Source organism: Neoarius graeffei, chromosome 1 (assembly GCF_027579695.1).
Source record: "Neoarius graeffei isolate fNeoGra1 chromosome 1, fNeoGra1.pri, whole genome shotgun sequence".
Classification (NCBI taxonomy): Eukaryota; Metazoa; Chordata; class Actinopteri; order Siluriformes; family Ariidae; genus Neoarius; species Neoarius graeffei.
The window spans coordinates 31,246,070-31,271,960 of NC_083569.1; the positions used below are offsets into that span (position 1 = coordinate 31,246,070).

General features: G+C 44.2%; 3 non-coding genes across 3 annotated transcripts; all 3 read right to left on the minus strand.

Moving 5' to 3' along the window:
• Positions 1-15,328: 15,328 nt before the first annotated feature.
• Positions 15,329-15,442, minus strand: LOC132896233 (U5 spliceosomal RNA). Its single transcript, XR_009655976.1, has one exon. It is a non-coding gene; the product is annotated as a U5 spliceosomal RNA (small nuclear RNA).
• A 3,246-nt stretch (positions 15,443-18,688) lies between these two features.
• On the minus strand, positions 18,689-18,870 carry LOC132897515 (U2 spliceosomal RNA). The gene has a single exon (XR_009656339.1). It is a non-coding gene; the product is annotated as a U2 spliceosomal RNA (small nuclear RNA).
• Positions 18,871-19,016: 146 nt separating this feature from the next.
• Positions 19,017-19,130, minus strand: LOC132896317 (U5 spliceosomal RNA). The gene has a single exon (XR_009655998.1). It is a non-coding gene; the product is annotated as a U5 spliceosomal RNA (small nuclear RNA).
• Between the last annotated feature and the right edge of the window lie 6,761 nt (positions 19,131-25,891).

Consider the following 25,891-nt stretch of genomic DNA (forward strand, 5'->3'; position numbering starts at 1 on the left):
GACCTTGCTAGCTTACTCTATTAGCTTTTGGCTGTGTTCTTATGCAAGCAACACAAACAAACCTCAAAGGAACAAAAGCATGGAGCATGATTTGCTCATTAATTAATGATGAATCTTTAATGACTACAGTGGTGCTTGGAAGTTTGTGAACCCTTTAGAATTTTCTATATTTCTGCATAAATGTGACCTAAAACATAATCAGATTTTCACACAAATCCTAAAAGAAAATAAAGAGAACCCAGTGAAACAAATGAGACAAAAATATTATATTTGGTCATTTATTTATTGAGGAAAATGATCCAATATTACATACCCGTGAGTGGTAAAAGTATGTGAACCTCTAGGATTAACAGTTAATTTGAAGGTGAAATTAGAGTCAGGTGTTTTCAATCAATGGGATGACAATCAGGTGTGAGTGGGCACCCTGTTTTATTTAAAGAACAGGGATCTATCAAAGTCTGATCTTCACAACACATGTTTGTGGAAGTGTATCATGGCGTGAACAAAGGAAATTTGCGAGGACTTCAGAAAAAGTGTTGTTGATGCTCATCCGGCTGGAAAAAGTTACAAAACCATCTCTAAAAAGCTTGGATTCCACCAATCCACAGTCAGACAGATTGTGTACAAATGGAGGAAATTCAAGACGATTGTTACCCTCCCCAGGAGTGGTCGACCAACAAAGATCACGCCAAGAGCAAGGCGTGTAATAGTCGGCGAGATCACAAAGGACCCCAGGGTAACTTCTAAGCAACTGAAGGCCTCTCTCACATTGGCTAATGTTAATGTTCATGAGTCCACCATCAGGAGAACACTGAACAACAATGGTGTGCATGGCAGGGTTGCAAGGAGAAAGCCACTGCTCTCCAAAAAGAACATTGCTGCTCATCTGCAGTTTGATAAAGAGCACGTGGACATGCCAGAAGGCTATTGGAAAAATGTTTTGTGGACTGATGAGACCAAAATAGAACTTTCTGGTTAAATGAGAAGTGTTATGTTTGGAGAAAGGAAACACTGCATTCCAGCATAAGAACCTTATCCCATCTGTGAAACATAGTGGTGGTAGTATCATGGTTTGAGCCTGTTTTGCTGCATCTGGGCCAGGACGGCTTGCCATCATTGATGGAACAATGAATTCTAAATTATACCAGCAAAGTCTAAAGGAAAATGTCAGGACATCTGTCCATGAACTGAATCTCAAGAGAAGGTGGGTCATGCAGCAAGACAATGACCCTAAGCACACAAGTTGTTCCACCAAAGACTGGTTAAAGAAGAATAAAGTTAATGTTTTGGAATGGCCAAGTCAAAGTCCTGACCTTAATCCAATCGAAATGTTGTGGAAGGACCTGAAATGAGCAGTTCATGTGGGGAAACCCACCAACATCCCAGAGTTGAAGTTGTTCTGTACAGTGGAATGGGCTAAAATTTCTCCAAGCCAGTGTGTAGGACTGATTCACAGTTACCAGAAACATTTAGCTGCAGTTATTGCTGCACAAGGGGGTCACACCAGATACTGAAAGCAAAGGTTCACATACTTCTGCCACTCACAGATACGTAATATTGGATAATTTTCCTCAATAAATAAATGACCAAGTATAAATATTTTTGTCTCATTTGTTTAACTGGTTCTCTTTATCTACTTTTAGGACTCATGTGAAAATCTGATGATGTTTTAGGTCATATTTATGCAGAAATATAGAAAATTCTAAAGGTTTCACAAACTTTCAAGCACCACTGTATGTATTACTTGCTTAAAATTTATGAATACTATGGATTACAAAACCAATAAAATGTACAAAATTGTATCATCTGTAGCTTTAATAATGTCAAAGAAATGCCATATATTGGATCAATCTTTATTTGATCAGGGTCTAAGTGCACCTTGAATCCTCCAAGGCCTGATGTGTACCCCTTGACTGATAGTCCATAGTTCACTTCTGACTTGGGCAAGGTCCATGGGGCCACAGAGATCAGAACATTTGGCCCATCAGCTTTTGAGAATTGCCAGGCTGGACAAGAATTTCATCCTCATCCCCTCAGCCAGCACTACTGTAAGCAGCTGATGGAAGATCCCTTTGTTGAGAGGCAGGACATCAGAGCAGAATTAGCAGGGGCCAATAACCTGAAAGTAAGGATGGTGGTAGTTTTGTTCCCTGGACCTGGGAATGCAGATGTGGTCCTCTTGCCAATAGAGTTAACAGTGTTAATGTTAACAGTGTGTGTTGCAGGCATCAAATTCTAATTTCAATTATATTTTGGAAATATAATTAAGTTGGTCAGTAAAACAAACAAAACTTCCGGCTTGATTACATCAGCATTTGAAAGAGGGCACACGTGTTTTTTGACAATGTTGGCAGATTTTGGTTACTTTGATTTCTGCTGTATGTTTTACTTCCATCCTACAATGTCTTGCACAGGTCTCAACGAATCTCATTTACAACCATTGCTTTGACATATGGACTGATAAATTACATAGCATATTTCAAACACTCATAACATGCTATAGCAGTGACAAACTAGCTATCTCATCTCATCTCATTATCTCTAGCCGCTTTATCCTTCTATAGGGTCGCAGGCAAGCTGGAGCCTATCCCAGCTGACTACGGGCGAAAGGCAGGGTACACCCTGGACAAGTCGCCAGGGAAACTAGCTATCAAAAATGCATTCCTGCATTTCATAAAATGATATAAATAAAATTTTGATAATAAAAAAAAATTGCCTTCAGTTCTCCTTGAATGACTGTTCACAGGAATTTGTTGGCAGCACAGAAACTGCCAGGGATTGACGTGGAGGAGCTTGGTAGTTGACACCCCCCAGCCCCTAAGTCTCGGGGATGCTTTCACATGAAAATGAAAATGCTGCAAGCTATACAAATGCAAATCAGAATAGTGGGAGGATTTTGAGTCATCACTGGTGCAGAGGTTACACTTTTTTCTAAAAGGTACCAGCCATTTTGAGAAAATCTCTAGTACAAATAGATTAAGCTTAGTATAAATACAGAATTCATAAATTGAAGCTTGAATCGATTTGCCTTACATAAGGAAATATGCAATGATGAATTACCTTTTTAACCACTCGTAATAGTTAATATATTTTTTTAGAAATACACAAAATGGTACAATTTTATTCAACAGTTAACTTGAATCATGGTTCATTCACTTAAGAGTAAACGTCAAGCACTTTCAAGGTATCTAAACCAAAATTTTCTGACTCTCAAAGCCTTTATCATCACAACTATATTGTTGCTATGAATGTAATTGAAAAATAAAATAAAATAAAAAGTTTACAGATTTCAGTTATACCCACAGCAATACATGTTGATACTTTATTTTACCCGCTGTTCCTATCAACTTTGTAAGCTGCATATGTTTTGTTCATGATTATTTAATGCTTGATCATTTCCAGAGTAAGGGATCAGAGGAGTCAAAAAACAGACAGCCTTTCAATAATTTAAAACACAGTTTACATCTTTTCATATAACAGCAAGTATAGCAAGTACTCTGTGTACAGCAAGTATTCTAAGAATGTTTCTGTCAAAAAAAATCAAATGAATAAAATGATCAGATTATCCCAGAATAATATTTTGATTAGGATATATATACATGTTTCAAAAGTTAATCCACCCACTGGGGGTGCATAAGTGTACTCTTGGTGCCAGTCCCAAGCCCGAATAAATTTGAGAGGGTTGTGTCAGGAAGGGCATCCAGCATAAAACTGTGCCAAATCTAACATGCAGATTGAAAAGAGAAATATCATACAGGATCGGTCGGGGCCTGGGTTAACAACGTCCGCCTCCGGTACTGTTGGTCAGCAGGGTGCCGGTGGAAAGTATGCTACTGTTGCGCCAAAATGGAAAAGGAAAAAGAGAGGGGGGAGGTGTGTTAGGAGAGCGCGTGAAAGATGGAAGGGAAGGAGCTTAGAATTGAGGGTAGGAACATTGAATGTGTGAACATTTACTGGCAGAGCGAGAGAGCTAGCAGGTATGATGGAAAGAAGGAAGTTGGACATTTTGTGTGTGCTGGAGATGAGGTGGAAAAGAAGCAAGGCCAAGAACATTGGAGGTGGATGCAAGTTGTTTTATTATGGAGTCAATGGAAAGAGAAATGGTGTTGGTATTGTTTTGAGGGAAGAGTTGGTCAACAGTGTGATTGATGTGAAGAGGGTGTCAGATACAGTACCTCGGTGTGGTATGGCAGGCCATAGTTGTGGTCTTTCTCTCTGAGAAGGCTGTCAAACTGACGGTGATTCAGGCGTCTGGATTGGATGAAATTAACAGTTCAGATGACTACTTCCATGACGTTTTCCATCTTTAATGACTTGCAACACAATGCCTCAGGATGCAAAATACAGTGAAAAGTCCAAAAATCACGTCCTCCATTTGCCGTCTGAACTTTCTCTCTGAATCTTGTCATGACACCTGCTTTTTTCCCGATCATTGACGATGCACCATCTGTAGCCAGGCTGACAGTGCAGGACTAGTCCACTCCGACCCTGTCCAGCACTCCGACGAGGGCGGTGAAAATATCTCCTGCTGTTGTGGTATCCGTCACTGGCGCCAGCTCCAAGAATTCCTCGGTGACGGTCAAAGTGTCATCAACTCTGCGGATGAATATGGCCAGTTGCGCAACATCTGTAATGTCCGGCTTTCATCAATTGCAACTGAAAAAGCAATAAATGACTTTACTTTGCGCTTCAATTGGCTGTCCACATCCGCCAAAAGATCAGAAATCCTGTCTGAAACTGTGTTTCTTGTTAGACTGATATTTGCAAAAGCCTGATGCTTTTCAGGGCACACAATCTCTGCAGCCTTCAGCATGCACGTCTTCAAAAATTCACCCTCACTGAATGGTTTTGAAGCCAGTGCAATTTCGTTAGCAATAAGGTAGCTAGCTTTCACTGCAGCATCACCGATCTCTCGGCTGTGAGTAAACACAGACTGCTGTTTCTTCAGACCCGCCAACAATTCATTCACCTTCTCTCTTCTCTGTTGTCCTTGCAAGTGGTTGTATTTTTCAGCATGAAGAGTCTCATAGTGGCGCCGAAGGTTATATTCTTTCAGCACTGAAATGTGCTGTGAACACACCAAACACACAGGTTTCCCATTCACCTCCATAAATAAATAGGATGATGACCATTTGTCCGGCTAGAGATAGTCGGGCTCACCTCCATGCACAGCTTGGGCTCTGGAACCCAGCTCCTCGAGAGGGGCTGGACTTTCCACTTCTCTAGAGTCGCCCGTGGTGAGCGGTGGCGGGCTGGTGTGGGCTTGCTTATAGCTCCCCAGCTCAGCCGCCATGTGTTGGAGTTTACCCCAGTGAACGAGAGGGTCGCCTCTCTGCGCCTTCGGATTGGGGAGAGGGCTCTTGCTGTTGTTTGTGCCTACGGGCCAAATAGCAGTATAGAGTATCCGGCCTTCTTGGAGTCCCTGGGAGAGGTACTGAGGGGTGCTCAGGCTGGGAACTCCATTGTGCTACTGGGGGACTTCAATGCTCACGTGGGCGATGACAGTGACACCTGGAGGGGCGTGGTTGGGAGGAACGGCCTCCCCGATCTGAACCCGAGTGGTATTTTGTTATTGGACCTCTGGGCTAGTCACGGTTTGTCCATAACGAACACCATGTTCGAGCATAGGGGTGTCCATAAGTGCATGTGGCACCAGGACACCTTAGGTCGGAGGTCGATGATCAACTTTGTGGTCATTTCATCTGATCTCCGGCCCTATGTCTTGGACACTCGGGTGAAGAGAGGGGCTGAGCTGTCAACTGATCACCACCTGGTGGTGAGTTGGATCCGCTGGCAGAGGAGGAAGCTGGACAGACCTGGCAGGCCCAAATGTATGGTGAGGGTTTGCTGGGAATGTCTGGCCGAGCACTCTGTTGGGGAGGTCTTTAACTCCCACCTCCGGGAGAGCTTTTCCCAGCTTCCGAGGGAGGCGGGGGACATTGAGTCTGAGTGGACCATGTTCTCTACCTCCATTGTGGATGCAGCTGTTTGGAGCTGTGGCCGCAAGGTCTCCGGTGCCTGTCGTGGCGGCAATCCCCGAACCCGGTGGTGGACATCTGAAGTAAGGGATGCCATCAAGCTGAAGAAGGAGTCCTATCGGGCCATGTTGACCTCTGGGACTCCTGAGGCAGCCGACGGGTATCGGCAGGCCAGGCGTGCTGCAGCTCGGGCAGTTGCGGAGGCAAAAACTCGGAACTGGGAGGAGTTCGGGGATGCCATGGAGAAGGACTATCGGTCAGCCTTGAAGAAATTCTGGCAAACCATCCGGCGCCTCAGGAGGGGGAAGCAGTACTCTGCCAACACTGTTTACAGTGCAGGTGGGGAGCTGTTGACCTCGACTGGGGACATTGTCGGGCGGTGGAAGGAATACTTTGAGGATCTCCTCAATCCCACCATCATGTCTTCCACTGAGGAGACTGAGGCTGATGACTCAGAGGTGGACTCGTCCATTACCCAAGCCGAAGTCACTGAGGTGGTTTGCAAGCTCCTCGGTGGCAAGGCACCGGGGGTGGATGAGATCCGCCCTGAGTATCTCAAGTCTCTGGATGTTGTGGGGCTGTCTTGGTTGACACGCCTCTGCAACATCGCGTGGCGGTCGGGGACAGTGCCTCTAGAGTGGCAGACTGGGGTGGTGGTCCCTCTTTTTAAGAAAGGGGACCGGAGAGTGTGCTCCAATTATAGGGGAATCACACTTCTCAGCCTCCAGGGAAAGTTTACTCCAGGGTACTGGAGAGGAGAATTCGACCAATAGTCGAACCTTGGATCCAGGAGGAACAATGCGGTTTTCATCCTGGTCGCGGAACACTGGACCAGCTCTATACCCTTCATAGGGTGCTCGAGGGTTCATGGGAGTTTGCCCAACCAGTCCACATGTGCTTTGTGGATCTGGAGAAGGCATTCGACTGTGTCCCCCGTGGTATTCTGTGGGGGGTGCTTCGGGAGTATGGGGTTCGGGGCTCTTTGCTAAGGGCTGTCCGGTCCCTGTACGAACGGAGCAGGAGTCTGGTTCGCATTGCCGGCAGTAAGTCAGACCTGTTCCCAGTGCATGTTGGACTCCGGCAGGGCTGCCCTTTGTCACCGGTTCTGTTCATAATTTTTATGGACAGAATTTCTAGGCACAGCCAGGGGCCGGAAGGAATCCTGTTTGGGAACCACAAGATTTCATTTCTGCTTTTTGCGGATGATGTTGTCCTGTTGGCTTCTTCAAACCAGGACCTTCAGCATGCACTGGGGCGGTTTGCAGTCAAGTGTGAAGCGGCTGGGATGAGAATCAGCACCTCCAAGTCCGAGGCCATGGTTCTTGACCGGAAAAGGGTGGCTTGCCCTCTCCAGGTTGGTGGAGAAGTCCTGCCTCAAGTGGAGGAGTTTAAGTATCTCGGGATCTTGTTCACGAGTGAGGGAAGGATGGAGCGTGAGATCGACAGGCGGATCGGTGCAGCCTCCACAGTGATGCGGTCGCTTTACCGGTCCGTCGTGATGAAAAAGGAGCTGAGCCAAAAGGCGAAGCTCTCAATTTACTGGTCGATCTACATTCCGACTCTCACCTATGGTCATGAGCTTTGGGTAATGACAGAAAGAACAAGATCGCGGATACAAGTGGCTGAAATGAGTTTCCTTCGCAGGGTGGCTGGGCGCTCCCTTAGAGATAGGGTGAGAAGCACAGTCACTCGGGAGGAGCTCGGAGTAGAGCCGCTGCTCCTCCACATCGAGAGGAATCAGCTGAGGTGGCTTGGGCATCTTTTTCGGATGCCTCCTGGACGCCTCCCTGGGGAGGTGTTCCAGGCATGTCCCCCCGGGAGGAGGCCCCGGGGAAGACCCAGGACATGCTGGAGGGACTATGTCTCTCGGCTGGCCTGGGAACGCCTCAGTGTTCTTCCCGAGGAGCTGGCCGAGGTGTCTGGGGAAAGGGAAGTTTGGGCTTCCATGCTTAGACTGCTGCCTCCGCGACCCGGTCCCGGATAAGCGGAAGAAGATGAGACGAGCCGAGACGAGACCATTTATCTTGGAAAACTCTGCACTCTGTGTCAACTTTTCTCTTTTTTGATAAAGACATTTTGGGACAACGAGGGTGCCAAATCGCATAATGTTCAAAGTAGAAGACTTATTAGGCAGAACGAAAAGGTAGCTCTGGGCTAGCTGTCCTTGCTATACTTCCGTGCTATACCGCTCAGCACAGCAAACAGTTTGCTTGCTTAACAGAATTGCTATTGTGACACCCAGTGGACACATTTAGAACAGCAGTTTCTTTTATTGTAAAATTGCAGCTCATTTTTATACTTCGTAAAATCATCTTGCGGGCCGGATTAAACCTGTTCGCGGGCCTGATCCGGCCCGCGGGCCGTAAGTTTGACAACCCTGCTCTAAGACGAACCATAAGAAGCTACCCAGCCAAGAGCATGTTGCTGAAACACAAGTTCTGGTTGAAACTTTCAGCATGCTGTAACACATTGGGTCTTCTTACACACACACTCACAGACACACCCCAACCATGTCAAAGTGAAGCAGCTGCAAAGGAAACAGAAATGAAAAAGCAGACAACCATCACTGCGTGCAAAACCACACCAGTTAAGAAACCACCTGACTGAAATGCATATTATTTAGAATTACTACTTGCCACTACGTCCATTTGTACAATTCATGTGGTATTTCAGTACCTTTGGGAATGGATAAGTATTATGACCCTGTAAAATTCCTTCAGGAGGCAGTGACTCACATCACCATTGGTGCAGGGTTGTTGCTATCTCACTACTCATAGCATGTGTACTGTTCATAATAAATGACATACAAAAAAAATCAGTTTTTTTTCACTCACAAGGTCACATACTGAAACATACTGTAAATTAAAAATGTCAGACTCTAGATTTATAGTGAATACATTTCTCATACTTGATCTTTTTCTGGGCGGCACGGTGGTGTAGTGGTTCGCGCTGTCGTCTCACAGCAAGAAGGTCCGGGTTCGAGCCCTGTGGCCGGCGAGGGCCTTTCTGTGCGCAGTTTGCATATTCTCCCCGTGTCTGCATGGGTTTCCTCTGGGTGTTCCGGTTTCCCCCACAGTCCAAAGACATGCAGGTTAGGTTAACTGGTGACTCTAAATTGACTGTGAGTGTGAACGGTTGTCTGTGTCTATGTGTCAGCCCTGTGATGACCCGGTGACTTGTCCAGGGTGTACCCTGCCTTTCACCCGTAGTCAGCTGGGATAGGCTCCAGCTTGCCTGTGACCCTGTAGAAGGATAAAGCTGCTACAGATAATGAAATGAGATGATCTGTTTCTCTTAAACATCAGAATGGGGGAAAATGTGATCTCCGTCTTTGACTATGGCATGGTTGTTGTTGGCAAATAGGTTGGTTTGAGTATTTCAGAAACTGATCTCCTGTGATATTTCACACAACAGTCTCTAGAGTTTACAAAGAAGGGGGGAATCCAGCAAGTGGAAGTTCTGCAGATGGAAAAGCCTTGTTTATAAGAGAGGCCAGAGGAGAACGATCAGACTGGAAGGTGCTGAAAGGAAGGCTATGATAAAACACTTTTTACACCCATGGAGAACAACACATTGAACCTTGAGGTAGACAAGCCACAACATCAGAAGACCACATCTGCTGCTGTTGTATCAGGTCAGGATCATCCTCAGTTAAAACATTAGGGATGGGGTTGCTGCTAGCACTAATGTTAATGCCTATAGCAGCATCAGATTTAGTGTTAATGCTATCTTCAGTGCATGGGCAGTGCAAAAGACTTTTCTTTTGCTGGGGATAAGGGGTGGCTTAAATTTTCAGGAAGGGTACTCTGAAATTTATGGTTTCCCATTATGTGCCAGTGGCCACAGTTTAATTACTTCATGGCAAGGAGGTTATGCCTTCAGTTTGTTTGTTTGTTTGTTTGTAAGCAGGATGACACAAGCTATCAACCCAATTTTCATGAAACTTGGTGGAAAAGTGTAGCATGGGCAAAGAAAGAGCCCATTAAATTTTGGAGCAGATCCAACTCATAGGGCAGCTCAATATATTGAATTTTGCTTTCAAAAACATTGCAGCATTTGACCTTGGCAGAGGTCTGCGCTCTCTGAGTGCCCTTCTAATTTCTATTGCAACACCCCTGACACATATACACATGTGAACACAAGCAGTACCCAATGTATGACAATTAAAATGCCATTCTGTGTTAAACACAATGTGATATATTCAGCTCACAGGACATATTTTTAAGGTTCTCAAGACAGCCTACATAAACACACCTCTGAATATAAAATTTCACAAATTAAGCCATGGCCAAGGGACTGGAAACATGGCTACATTACCAAGCTGCCAAAGAAAGGGAGTTTAAGAGACTGTATGAATTGGCGGGGGATCACTCTCCTATCCATACCAGGGAAAGTGTTTAACAGGATTCTGTTGATGAGAATGCAGACCGAGGTTGACAGACGCTTGAGGGATGAGCAGGCAGGCTTTAGGCAGGACCGCTCGTGCACAGATCACATAGCGACATTACGTATCATCATAGAGCAGTCGCTTGAGTGGAATTCACCCCTGTACGTTGGCTTCATTGACATGGAGAAGGCATTTGACAGTGTTGATAGAACAACACTGTGGAAACTGTTGGAACACCATGGCATTCCAGAGAAAATCATCAGCATGGTCCAAGCAGTTTATGAGCCTTCTACATGCCAGGTGATACACAATGGGACCCTCACAGAGCCTTTCAACATCGTCACAGGCGTTAGACAGGGGTGTCTGTTATCGCTGTTTTTTTTCCCTCGTCGCCATGGATTGGATCATGACAAGGACAACAGAGGGACACAACAGAGGCATACAGTGGTTGCTGTTCAAACAGCTAGAAGATATTAATTTCGTGGATGATGTTGCTTTTTTGTCACACCGCCACAGCGACCTTGAGGAAAAGATAACAGAAATGTCAAATGAAGCTGGAAAATTGGGACTTCACCTCAATAAAGGAAAAACAAAGGTGCTGAGAATGAACAACATAAGCGGTGACACTATCAAGCTAAAGGGGGAGGACTTGGAAGATGTGGAACACTTCACCTACTTTGGCAGTGTAGTGAACAAAGAGGGTGGTACTGAATAAAGATATTTGCACAAGGATTGGAAAAGCCACAACGGCGTTCAAAGCATTAAACCCACTGTGGAACTCTCAGACTGCATCAATAAAGATAAAGCTGAAGATCTTCAACACAAACGTGAAATCGGTCCTCCTGCATGTGAGACCTGGCGGACTACAAAAGCATCCACAAAAAGGCTACAGACTTTCCTCAACAGATGCTTGAGAAGGATCTTGCGTATCAAGTGGTTCCACAAAGTCACAAATAAAGAGCTGTGGAGGCAAGCCAGGCAAGATCCAGTTGACCTTCAGATCAAAAAGAGAAAGTGGGGTTGGCTTGGTCATACCTTGAGAAAGCCAGTAACTAACATCACACACCAAGCCCTGAAGTGGAACCCACAAGGGAAAAGAAAGCGAGGCAGGCCTAGAACAACATGGAGGAGATCAACTGTCCAAGAAGCACAACAGGCGGGTTATTCGTGGGGACAATTGGAAATGGTGGCCCAGGACAGGATGAAGTGGCGTTCTCTCATCAGCGACCTATGCCCCACTTGGGGCGAAGGGTTTAATTAATTAATTAAATTCAAGGCTTGCTCACAAGCAGCAAGCAACAGACACAGGCTTATGCACATTTCAGCCTCAGATTCTCAGATCACATACTGGTCCTGCCAGTTACCAACACCTCAGCTAATGCACAAACAGGATTCTGTTCCATAAACCTAATGTTTAATGAATGAGTATCACATAGAGATAACTATAAGAAGTCAGACTTTGTGTCTCAACTGCCAAAAGTATTAAATGTTTAATTGACAGCAGAGGAAAAAGAAATCATGCACTTAGCATTTAACAACTTCAGAACAAACAAACAAAAAAAAATTGTGTCTATTGAGTGAGTCATATGTGGAAGTTTCTGAAGTGAAAACAATCCATTATGATATCGCTAATGATAAAAAAAAAAACTCTGGTCAAAAGTTCAATGTGCGTTGCACCCATTGGCTGAACCTGTGTTGGATTTATGTTTTTATTCCAAAAATAATCAGCTTACTTTATTTATGTATGTATTTATTTTTCAAATTATAAATTTAATATTCACACATACAAAAAATTTAAAATTCTAAATAAATCACAGAAATGTATTGAGGGTACTAAGGGGGTGTTATGGCAATCCTAGGAGTAGCTACAGTACCCCCAAGTCCCTCCAGAGCACTGCCTATAACAGGTTGTAGTCCTCCCAGGAAAAAAAAAAAAAAAGATTCTTTGGGGGAGCCCTGCCTGAAGCTGGTCTGGTCAAGCTGCCAAAAGTTCTCCTGAATCTGCTTCACTTGGTCAGTCATCATTTGGATGAACTCCACTGCATCAATTGTTCAGTCGAGTGTTCTGTCCTGGATAGATGCAAGTGCAGAGTATTTTATTTAAAATGAAGCACATGAACAAAGACAAGGACTATGTAACAAACTAGACAAGCAGGAAATACACAAGAGTCAACAACAACATATCAGGATTATATTGACAATAGACACTAGATAACAGGTGTCTTCTGCTTCCTCACCTTCGTTTTCAGTTGAAGGGCAGCTAACATTGTTGGAAGCTGCATTACATCCATCTGCCAGTACAGATGCATACAAGCAGTCTGTAACAGTTCCTGATGTGGGTGGAGCACAGAAGCATGGCAGGCGAGAGTCGATGTTACACCCAAACACTTTATTGAGCTTTTCAGCTTTTTTTCCCTTTTACTCACTCACACATGCGTTGTGGTTGGGGAAAGAGACCCTTTTCTCTGCCCCCTCTCTCCTTTTATGCTCCATCCCTATAACAAACACACACACACACAATAATTGACAGCAGGTGGAATGACTTAGCCACTTACCTTCCCTGACCCCGCCCTCCATTCACAGATTGCTGCTTGGCCATGCCCCAGCTGCCACAGACCCCCACTGCCCGACTCAGGCCGGGGAGCCATCCGGCCTGAAGCTGACTCCCCCCTCGATGGGACAAGAAGTCCACCACCACCATCTATGCCCCTGGCCTGTGGATCACCTCGAACTTAAATGGCTGGAGAGCGAGATACCAACGGGTGATCCAAGCATAGGCATCCTTCATGAGATGGAGCCACTGGAGGGGTGCATGGTCCGAACAGAGAGTGAAAGGGTGCCCAGCAGTTAGTATCAGAGCACGAGGACCACCCACTTGATGGCAAGACACTCCTTCTCAATTGTGCTGTACTTACTCTCATGCACCAACAGTTTCTGGCTGATGTACAGCACGGGGTGCTCCTCGCCCTCCACCTCCTGGGACAAAACGGCCCCCAGCCTTCTGTCTGATGCATCGGTCTGCAAAATAAAGGGGAGAGAGAAGTCAGGGGATTGTAAAAGTGGCCCCCCACACAGTGCAGCTTTTACCTCAGAGAAGGCCTGTTGGCACTGCTCCGTCCACTGGACCGGATCTGGAGCCCCCTTTTTAGTGAGATCAGTTAGCGGGCTGGTGACATCTGAATAATTCGGTAGAAACCTATGATAATAGCCAGCCCCAAGAACCGTCTCACCTCCTTTTTGGTCTTGGGCCTCAGCAGGCCGCAATTGCTGCAGTCTTGTTAATTTGGGGACACACCTGCCCATGACCCAAGTGGAACCCCAAATACCGTATTTCCACTCGCCCAATCGCACACTTTTTCGGGTTAGCTGTGAGGCCCGCTCGCCTCAGCGACTATAGAAGGGCCCTCAGGTTTTCCAAGTGCCACGGTCAAGCATGACTGTAGATTATTATGTCATCTAGATAGGTGGCCGTGTAGGCAGCGTGAGGGTGGAGGACCCTGTCCATAAGCCACTGGAATGTAGCGGGCGCCCCAAACAACCCAAAAGGGAGCGTGACAAATTGGTGTAAAACAAATGGTGTGGGAAAGGCCATTTTCTCTTGGGATAGAGGAGTCAAGGGGATCTGCCAATATCCCTTTGTTAGATCCAGTGTTGAATAAAAGCGAGCAGTGCCTAACCGATCAAGCAACTCATCAATACGAGGCATTGGGTATGTGTCAAATTTAGACATTGCGTATAGTCCACACAGAACCAGACCGACCCATCGGTCTTGGGAACCAGGGCCACCAGGCTGCTCCAGTCACTGTGGGACCCCTCGATTATGCCCATTTCGAGCATGGCCTTGAGTTTGTCCCAAACCACATTTTGCTTGTGTTTGGGCAAGCAGTAAGGGTGGGTATGCACTACCACCCCCAGGGGCATTTTGATGTGGTGTTCTATGAGGTGGGTACGACCAGGAAGGGGCGAGAACACATCGGAAAATTCCTTTTGCAACTTGGCTATCCCTGTGAGTTGGGCCGCAGAGAGGTGGTCTCCTCAAGGGACCGGAGTGGTCCGAGATGTTATCTTTTTCACCTCTGGCCCCAGCTCTGCCTTCTCCGGGACTACCTACACCAATGCCATGGGGACCCCCTCATTCCAGCATTTTAAAAGGTTGAGGTGGTAGACTTGCAGTGCCCTGCCCCATCCATTTGCCTCACCTCATAGTCGATGTCCCCGACTCGCCATGTGACCTCGAAGGCCCCTTGCCACTTGGCGACTAATTTGGAGCTCGATGTGGGCAATAATACGAGCACTTTGTCTCCCGGCGTGAACTCTCTAAGGCGCCTGCTCATCATACAGCTGGCTTTGACGTTCCTGTACCTGCCGCAAATTCTCCTGGGTTAGGTGCGTGAGGGTGTGGAGTTTGGTGTGCAGGTCAAGAACGTACTGGATTTCATTTTTACTAGGTGAAGGTCCCTCCTCCCAATTTTCCCATAGCACATCCAGAATGCCATGTGACTTACACCCATATAATAATTCAAATGGAGAAAACCCCGTGGAGGCTTGCGGGACCTCTTGTACTGTGAATAACAGGGGCTTGAGCCACTTATCCCAATTACGCACATCTTCACTTACAAATTTCCGGATTATGTTCTTGAGTGTTCAGTTAAATCGCTCTACTAAGCCATCCATTTGTGGGTGATACACACTGGTGTGGATAGACTTAACCCCCAGTAACCCATACAGTTCATGCAGTGTGCATGACATAAACAAAGTGCCTTGGTCTGTCAGGATTTTTTTTGGAAGCCCAACCTGGGAGATAAAGCGGAAGAGTGCTTCTGCTTTATCTCCCAGGTTGGGATTCCAAAAAAAATCCTGTGTGTGTGGGATTCCAAAAAAAATCCTGTGTGTCTGTGTGTGTAGGGGAGTGTTTCAATACAGAAAGTTTGATATTTCTAACATTTGACCGCCAAAAATGTACAGCTCTACCAGAGCAAAGCCTGCAAAAATAAATTGAACTCATTAACATTCCTCTCCCTGAAAATCTTTAGTAAAAGGCGAAAGATTTAACATCAATGAAGAAAAACCTGAGCTACACTTAACACTGGATCAGGTTAGTGAAACTGTATAGCGTGTTTTCACGTGATGTCATCAAACCGGAAGTTGGCCATATTGAAGGCATCGGACACGTCAACAGCAAAGTAATCTTCATGAATTTTTCAATAAACTAACCAAATAATGGTGAATTACTGCATAGTTTTGGGTTGCCACAATCGCTCAGATCATGAGAAACATCTGCACTTCTACCGATTACCTAAAATAATTGAAAATCAGGGGGAGGAAACCAGAAAACTGTCAGGGGAGCATCGTCGTCTCTGGCTTGCCAAACTAAACCAAGATCTGACCGACAAAAATCCGCACAAGATAAGACTGTGTTCAGTTCACTTTGTATCAGGTATGAGTTTTTTAAAGTTTTGATCAATGTCCTAAAATTAAGCATGACATCATATTTCTACTGTCTAAACATGTATGATTCTTCTGTATGTTCTCTTGAGAGTAAACTAAACTTAAAAATCACAATCAGCCATCTGCTGTCAGCTGAGGTAGGCCCACAGGGGATGTGCACTCAGGACCTACAATATATCACTGTGTGCTACACACCTTTGCTTTCACCAGACATCTCATCTCATCTCATTATCTGTAGCCACTTTATCCTGTTCTACAGGGTCACAGGCAAGCTGGAGCCTATCCCAGCTGACTACGGGCGAACGGCGGGGTACACCCTGGACAAGTCGCCAGGTCATCACAGGGCTGACACATAGACAACCATTCACACCTACGGTCAATTTAGAGTCACCAGTTAACCTAACCTGCATGTCTTTGGACTGTGGGGGAAACCGGAGCACCCGGAGGAAACCCACATGGACACGGGGAGAACATGCAAACTCCGCAAAGAAAGGCCCTCACCGGCCACGGGGCTCAAACCCAGACCTTCTTGCTGTGAGGCGACAGTGCTAACCACTACACCACCGTGCCGCCCCTTTCACCAGACATTTGTCACCAAATTTCCGTGCTTTTCATTCCCTGACCCAGCCACAGCACATCTGGTTATAGGCTTCTAGTCCCTTGAAACACTTCAGATCCTCAGCAGTGTGTGGACTTGGAGAAAAAAATTAATTAGTTGATGATATCTGGGTACTGTATGTCACAGCCAGCAGCAATGCATTGTCTTCACTCAGTTCCTCTCCTGTTTCATATGGTTCCAGGCCATTGATTAACTGCAGTTTCTTCAGATAGCAGGCTCTTACACTGGGCTCTGGGCCTTCTACATATTTTCTAGCAACTTCTATTTTCTTATTGCAAGTTTCTTTAGCCAATGTCATTACAAAAATTGAGATTTTTTTTATTTGCATGAAATGCAAGCATTGTTTATTTACGGAAATCAATGTCTCCAACATAGCATACATCTGAAACTTTTGTGTTTTGGTGATGTCGGTGAAAACACTCTATTGAAGGTGCAGAAAGCTGGTGTAGGGTAAGGTGGTCTGGGCCAATCTCTTGCACCTTTACAGCTTTGTTAGCCATGTTAAATATCGGCCTCAAAATACGTTTTTAAGAAAGACCCTTTTGAATTTAGACAAATGCCCAGGACACAGAAGAAACACAGAACAAATTTAAAAAATACAACAATTTTATTAATGGAAATATAAATATAAATTGTCCTTTAAAATAGCCTAAGCTAGTAAGTAAACAAAACAAAAAAAATAAACGTCAGTTCAATTGTGGCGTGCGTGGCACACCTTAGAAGTCCAATCCGCGATCCGAGGTGCGTGGGGAAGCCAGCCTCATGACGTCAGTACTCCGACGCTCAGGTGGCAGGGGGATCCCCGATGACGTCAGTGACGCGTCCGGAACCGGCACAACCTCGGAAAGAAGAACGTCAGCGGGAAACCAGTGCACAGCAACAACAACAACAACACCAGGAAACAACAGTAGGGAAGGAGGAGTCTTACTTCCCTTTTTGTTGTTGCTAGCAAGCGTTGAATTTAAGGTATGCCGGTGTCAGGTCCTTGTGGTCCGGTCTCGAGTCTGGGATCCAGCCGCCGCGTCGCACCTCGAGCAAAAAGCAGGGATCAGAGACGACACAAATGCAAACAGAGGAAGTGTAATAGTGCGCGCATGCACGGGAATTGCTCATGTTCCTTTGGGAAAAGAGTGCAAGCGTTGTATAGAGCTCGTCCGGGCCGCGATGCTTCGGTTCGTCCGCTCTCGTCCGGGCCACGATACTTCGGTTCGTCCGCTCTCGTCCTGCCTCCCAGGTTCCCACCAGTGCCGGTTCATCTGCTGCTGCGTCCGATCCCCGCCGAGTCTCTCTTCAAAGTTCTTTTCAACTTTCCCTTATGGTACTTGTTCGCTATAGGTCTCATGCCGGTATTTAGCCTTAGATGGAGTTTACCACCCTCTTTGGGCTGCATTCCCAAACAACCCGACTCCGAGAAGTCCGCGTCCCCGGCGGGGCAGGGGCCGTCACCGGCCTCACACCATCCACGGGCGTTGAACTCCTATTAAGTCTGCAAGCATACCTATTTATACCCAACCCCTTCAACTTCCCGTAGTCAGGATAGGATGAGTAATAATTGTCCAGGTGCAGGTCTAATGCAAAGCAATTTGGAGTCATTAATAAGCCGCCAATGAGGAGTCAGTGTGTGGGCGGCAGTCAATTAAAACACAGCACTTCAATACTCACAGCAATCCAATAAGTGAACACAACAATCCCATAGTTTCCACAGCACAGCAACCAGTATAAATGAGCACAACAACCGGAATGTAAACACAGCAAACACTAGATAAAACACAGCAAGCCATAGCACTGCAAGCAAAAATATGAAACAAAATCCCCACACCTCCCAGCAGGCTGACACAAACAGGCAGAGAAATGTCTGATCAACGAGCGGTCTTGATAAATAAATAAAAGAAAGAAAGGGGTGGGGGGTGTTGAATTTTGAAAAGGAACAGTTGAGTGTTGTGTGATCTGTCTAATGAAAAAGTAGGAGAAAGAATTACTGCAGACTCATGGTCCAGTTGCTTGTTAAGCAAAGAGAAAACCATAAAATGGGTAAAAATTAGGCCAAGCAAAGAAAAAAAATACTTTTTTCTTTTCTTTTTGTACAAAGTAACTGTTTCTGGCACTACTATAATGCCACATGGATGCATGTAATAGAAGAAACAAGCCCTAATTCTAGCTCCCTACTATAAAACATCCATTTATCATCCTTATTTGAAGAGCACATCAAATGTGAAACTGGTCAATTAAAGAAAAAAAAGTATGTTTTTTTTTTTAAATAAAGGCACTATTTCTGGAGGTATTGCAATACCAGGTTGATGTGTGGAGCAAGCTCCTATTCCAGCTCTCTGTTCTAAAAGTCTGTTTAACATAACTTTCTCATTTAGAGAACACAACAGATATTAAACTGGTAAGAGCAGATACTAAACTTGATCTTAGCCAAAAGGCCGAGAAGCGATAACTTCATGTGCTTAATAGCTTTAAATAAACCACTTCCAAATATTAAAATCCAGACAGGTAAACACAGCTAGATTCCACCCCCAACAGCTGGATCCTTTTGAACAGAGACATTGTCTTGGGGGCGCGTTGACCATGAAACATGTCCAGGTCTACCAGAGTAAAGCCTGCAAAAATAAGGTGCATTCATTAACATTCCTCTCCCCGGAAATCTTTAGTAAAAGGTGAAAGATTTCCATGTCAGTGAAGAGAAACCTGAGCTGCATTGAACATTGGATCAGGTTAGTGACACTGGATTGGAGGCTGTGAGACTCTCAGCACTGCTGCTGTGATGCTTGTAGTTGTGGCTGAGGAGCTCATTACGGAAACACCTGGGATCTCCTTTAGGTCCTACCGAATAGCGGAGCTTCCATTCAAATGAAAACAAACATGCAACAGATGATGGACTTTGATGTGTTTCAACTACAATTTTATCATGAGAAGATAAATTTCTCGAAACTCACATGTATATTATTCTTTTTATGACTAGAAACTACAGTGTGCTTTCGGGATTTATAGCAAAATGTTTTGAAAACAAAAGATAGATGATTCATGAAAACACTGACTGGATTCAGATCAACTTGTCAGATCCCGAATGATTTTGCAGTGATTTCAAAATCATCACTTTTTCGCGGTGGCGGCTGGCTCATAGGGGGCGCTCGGACGCCGCCCTCCCAGATGTGGAGGGGAAAAAAAATATTTTATATTATCAATGTAATTTTTACTTAATAGTGTATCCCTACATGCAATCTGAATTATTTAAACAACATTTCCACCGACTAACTCTCATGCAACTGTGAATTTCCACTGATAGACTCGTATCATTTCTCTTCTTGGGCGCTCGTCAAAGTGCCCCAGAAGTGCAGTGAAATAGCCAATTGTTTATGGTTGCTAGGGAAAAATAATAAATATTTGGCCAATCAGCATCGCTGAATTTAATGGTTTTGGGGCACTGGAAATTTTGCCCCTGCTACAGAAAATGTGGGAACGTTTTGGATTGCTATGGTGATAAACTTGAGGTCTCAGGTCAGTCAGTCAGAGAGATGATGGCGACGACGACAGTTGAGGGGCAGCTTCCACCAAGAACTTTTTTCACCAGCCGCCACTGCTATTTAGAATTAAATTCCTACAACTCTCATTTCTATTAATTCATTTTTACACATTTTCTTTCTCTTTCAGCTTGTCACTTTTCTTGTGAAAGATTTCTTCGCCTTTCTCTCGCTCTTTCGCCGCTTCTTTCCTTTTCTTCCTCTGTGAAAACTCTCTTTCTCTTCCCGGTTTTGACTTCATCTTTCTCTCCTTGGTTAACTTGTTCTGACATCTTTTTAAAGTTTGTAAAAATGATGATTATGTTGTTGTGTGGGCGGCATGGTGATGTAGTGGTTAGCACTGTCGCCTCATGGCAAGAAGGTCCGGGTTCAAGCCCTGTGGCAGGCGAGGTCCTTTCTGTGCAGAGTTTGCATGTTGTCTGCATGGGTTTCCTCTGGGTGCTCTGGTTTCCTCCAAAGACATGCATGTTAGGTTAACTGGTGATTATAAATTGACTGTAGGTGTGAATGTGAGTCTGTGTTTTTGTGTCAGAACTGTGATGACCTGGTGACTTGTCCAGGGTGTGCCCTGCCTTTCGCCTGTAGTCGGCTGGGATGGGCTCCAGCTTGCCTGTGACCTTGTAGACCAGGATAAGGCAGCTAGAGATAATAAGATGAGATGTTGTGCTGTTTGAGTTGTTCTCAGTGGAAAAACCTGGTAAATAAGAAATTATCTGTAGAGAAAAATAAGTTATGTAGGTGCACTCGTGCTTCTAGTTCTGGCGAAAATCAAACAGCCAATCAGAATCGTGAGGGGCATGGACAGACGTACATGGCTGGGATCCCTGTGTGTCCATGAAAAATCAACTCGATGGGTTACCATAGTTTTTTAACTATGGAGCTCCGCTAATAAATTATTTATTTCAAGAACACAGGTTTAGTTATTAATTCATGTTTTATGGGCTGACATTCCAACTGCATGTGTTGGCTATTATTTTGGATTATGCTATATGCCATACACTCAGTTTCATGCACAAACTGAAAATAAACACCCATAAAATAGCAATAAAAATGGTCACAATCAGAAGTGAAAATGGGGCCTAGAATTCACCAGGTTGCATCTAAAAATTGATACCTCCTCCCACACCCTCCCCTGCTGCACCAGGCCCAGGTATCACACACATTGCTCTACCCCCTACTTCAAGTCAAGTCAAGTTTATTTGTATAGCGCTTTTAACAATAAACATTGTCACAAAGCAGCTTTACAGAATTTGAATGACCTAAAACATGAGCTAATTTTATCCCTAATCTATCCCCAATGAGCAAGCCTGTGGCAACGGTGGCAAGGAAAAACTCCCTCAGACGACATGAGGAAGAAACCTCGAGAGGAACCAGACTCAAAAGGGAACCCATCCTCATTTGGGCAACAACAGACAACATGACAATAACATTAACAGTCCTAACATAAAGTCAGCTTCGTTGATGCTATAAACCCTCCACCAACAGAAACCCGAGCGCAAAACTGTTCATGACAACTGCAGTCCCAAAGTCAGCAAGTCAACTGCAATCCCCAGCCACAAAAGCACCACTGCAAGAGTCCAGAGCCTCCTCCAGGCACAACCCCCAATGGTCCACATGGGGCCGTCCTCCACAGGACTGATGCAATGAGACGCCAACCAGAGACAGGGCACTAGGATGGATCAGGCAGGTCCGAGGAGCAGAAGATGTCAGCATCTCGATCCCAGGACCGACATGTAACGCGGGGGGAGAAAACACAGGTTGTTAGGTATGCCCAATGTCACCTGAATAAGTTTTAGATTAGATTATATTAGATTAGATTAGATAAAACTTTATTGATCCCTTTGGGAGGGTTCCCTCAGGGAAATTAAGATTCCAGCAGCATCATTACAGATAAACAGAGAAAAGAAATAGAGAAAAACTTCTCGATAAATTAAAATAAATTAAGTATTTACATATACAAATATAAAAGAATAAGATATGGGGAAGAGAGGAAGAGGGAGGGGGAAAGGGGGGAGAAGTGGGGTTAGGGTAAGTGTGTGTGTGTGTGGGGGGGAAGCAGGAAAGATATTGCACTTTATATTGCAGTAGGAACAGTATACTTATTACACTGAGTACAACCAGGGACTCCAGCAACTAACTATATGACAGCATAACTAAAAGGGGAGAGCCAGAAGGGATACTTCTTAAAAACTTAAATACTTTCTTCTTTCCACCCTCTACTTCATTTCTTAATGAAACCCTGCATAAATTGAACAATGCAGAGTACTTTCCACACCTAAATATCTCCTATTCCCCTCTGAAATTGAGTAACAACTATAGAAATTGGAAGACACTGTAATATATAGGTCTAGACTACCTTGGTACTCAATCAAGAAGTGAAAATAAAGGGTCTCACTGTGTGCACTGACAGCCATTCACAACCAGTGTTGGGCACGTTACTTTCAAAAAGTAATTAGTTATAGTTACTAGTTACTTTTCCCAAAAAGTAACTGAGTTAGTAACGGAGTTACTTTGTCATAAAAGTAACTAATTACCAGGGAAAGTAATTATTCCGTTACATTTTGTTCCCCCTCAAAAAAAATCAAATTCAATTAGTGTAATCATAATAAAAGTGAATGTTAAATGTGTTTAATGACTGAAATGGACACTTAACAGAACCAATTAGTAATGTTATCTACACTATATTAATATGTTTGTGGGACAATGTGAGATAAGACATATATCAAATGTAATATATTTTTGTAGTTATTAAAATTATGTTACTAATTACTGGCCACTGATGAGGACAAACGCTTTGTTCCTCGACATAATGTGCATTGCACGTAAACACTCTTGCCTTTTATTTCAAGTAATGAAAAGTAATGGCTGTATTTCCAATGTGAAAGCGCAGTGCTGGGCTGACCGCTCGCCATCGCTGTGTCTTCCGATTGAAAGAGCGCGCAGTAGTGCAGTAGGCGTGGCCTACCTACGTCTGATGTCCAAATCTACTCTGATTGGCTTATTGTGCCGTTGTCTCGTGTCTCCCCGCCCCACATGAAAGCAGAGTAAAGAAAGGCTGAACGAGCAGCGTGCCAGATGAGAACAGCTTTAATAAAGTAACGCATAGTATTTTATTGTAAGTAACGGGAACGGCGTTATAACGATGTAAAAAGTAATTAGTTAGATTACTCGTTACTAAAAAAAGTAACGCCGTTAGTAACGCCGTTATTTCTAATGCCGTTATTCCCATCACTGTTCACAACCATACATAAAACCACGTTCTAGGTGCTGATCACTAGATGGTGCTGTTGCATGATTTGACCTTGACTCTGTTCCTGGCATCCTGGAATTGGAAAATGAAGAGGTGTGCTATGAAGTGTTTTCCTTTCAAATCTCATTTTGCCCTTCACATTTTGCTCCTTGCATATTTGACAAGATAAAAAAAAAACAGGAAATTTAATACTGTTGAATTGTGCATGAATCATTCCTGTATGCCACCAGAATGCACCATTTGAAGTCTCTAATTTTAAAATTTTTCAGGGGAGCATGGTCCTTGACCCCCCCCCCCCCCCCAGCAGCCAGCCCTCTTTGACAGGCTGGGCTCCACATCAGTGGCACCACTCTGGTATTTTTTTTTTCCCTGGGGAAAGCCCTGAAGGTGAAAATTGTTGTTTTATTGTGACACAAACAATAATTAAGATGAAAGAAAAAAACAGAAATCTGGAGTGGATGTATAGGTATCCCCCCCCACACACACACCCCACCAAATCAAGACTTTGTAGAGCCACCTTTTGCTGCAATTACAGCTGCAAGTCTCTTGGGGTATGCCTCTATTAGCTTAGCATATCTAGCCACTGGGATTTTTGCCCATTCCTCAAGGCAAAACTACTCCAACTCCTTCAAGTTAGATGGGTTGCTTTAGTATACAGCAATCTTTAAGTTATGCCACAGATTCTCAATTGGATTGAGGTCTGGGCTTTGATTAGGCCATTCCAAGACATTTAAATGTTTCCCTTTAAACCACTCCAGTGTAGCTTTAGCAGTATGTTTAAGGTCATTGTCCTGCTGGAATGTGAACCTTCATTCCAATCTCAAACCTCTGGCTGACTCCAACAGGTTTTCTTCCTGAATTGCCCTGTATTTAGTGCCATCCAGCTTTCCTTCAGTTCTGACCAGCTTTCCGGTCCCTGCAGATGAAAAATATCCACACAGCATGATACTGCTATCACCATGCTTCACTGTAGGAATGGTGTTCTCAGGGTGTTGAATTTGCACCATGCATGGCATTTACCATGATGGCAAAAAAGTTCAATTTTAGTCTCATTTGACCAGAGAATCTTCTTTCATGTGTTTGGGGAGTCTGCCACATGCTGTCAGGTAAACTTCAAATGTGTTTTCTTCAGCAATTACTTTTTTCTGGCCACTTTTCCATAAAGTCCACTCTGTGGAGTGTACGACTTAAAGTGGTCCTATGGACAGATACTCCCATCTCCGCTGTGTACCTTTGCAGCTCCTTCAGTGTTATCTTTGGTGTCTTTGTTGCATCTTTGATTAATGCCCTGCTTGCTTGGTCTGTGAGTTTTGGTGGGTGGCCTTCTCTTGTCAGGTTTGTAGTTGTGACATATTCTTTCCATTTTGTTATAATGGATTTAATGGCGCTCCCTGGGATATTCGAAAACATGAGACAGAAGCAGGGTCATAAAGTAGGCAACGGTCGTATGAGGCGCAAACAGAATATCGGAGGCAATAATAAATTAAAGTAGACGAAAACCAGAGTATCCTACAGAGTGCAAGGTTTGGTAAACAGAAGACACTGGGTCCAATGTGTGTATTTCACAAAGTCTTTGTGAATGCAGAGACCTTTTATGTGATTGTGCTCTGATCAGGGACAAGTGCATGTATTAATTAGTCCTTGCAGCACACACTAAGCACAACTGTGCATGGACGTGAGCAACAGCTCGAGGCATGCTAAGCATGAATGAGCGCTTACGCATGCAGACATTACGCGATAATGTCAAATGACTGGAATATTTTAATACTATAAATGAAAAATACTATAGTATTGCGGAGGCAGGGGCGTGGTTGAGCGTCCATTTGTGAATGGAGAGTGAGGCCTTTGGAGGTGAGTTTTAAAAGTGATCACATCTGAGCTTGTGTAAGGCATGTGAGTGTTTGTGTTCCCTCTTTTTCGGTGATGACGAAGGTGGGAGGAGGTGCAAGGAGAGTCATAATTTGCAGAGCAGCATAATTTATGTTTCTTTGTTATTCTATTTTTTGTTATCTATTCTGTTTTAGATATTCTGTATTTGACATTATAAAACAAACAGTTGAAATGTTTAAAGACATTTATTTAAACTGCCAGGATAACATGGTTTGAACTCAGTGCCAAGCAATCAAGTAGGCCTATATTAATGTTGGAAATAAAAACACACATTAATAAAAATAAGAAGCGCAAACACCAACAAAGCCAGCAGAAAATAAAACATTGCATGTGAGTTCAAATCACGTCTTTTGTAAATCAAAAGAAAATAATTTGCCTAATTCAAGCAATAACAGGTAGCTTTTTTCCACTCAAACAGGCAAATAGGCTATACAAGTAATGAAATAAAGCTATTTCAGGCTGCTAGTAGGCTGTGCCCATTTAGAAGAAAATTAGGAAGGCACTAAAAGCCTCTTTATGCAAAGCAAACGGGTTAGCATCCTTAGCTGAGTGACTGGAGAGAACTCGAAACATACCGGTAATGCAATTCAGTGCAATAGCCAATCCAAGGCAGAAACAACAAACATGAACAGAAACCATACATGGGGCCCCATGCTCCCAATAGCCTAAATGAAAATAATTTGCTAACTTAAATTTACATTTCTGGTAGTGGTAGGCCACAAGCAATTCTTAATTTCTATCAAACATTCTTTGCCAAGAATACCAGCATATTTACTTTATCTGGCTTCAGTTGGC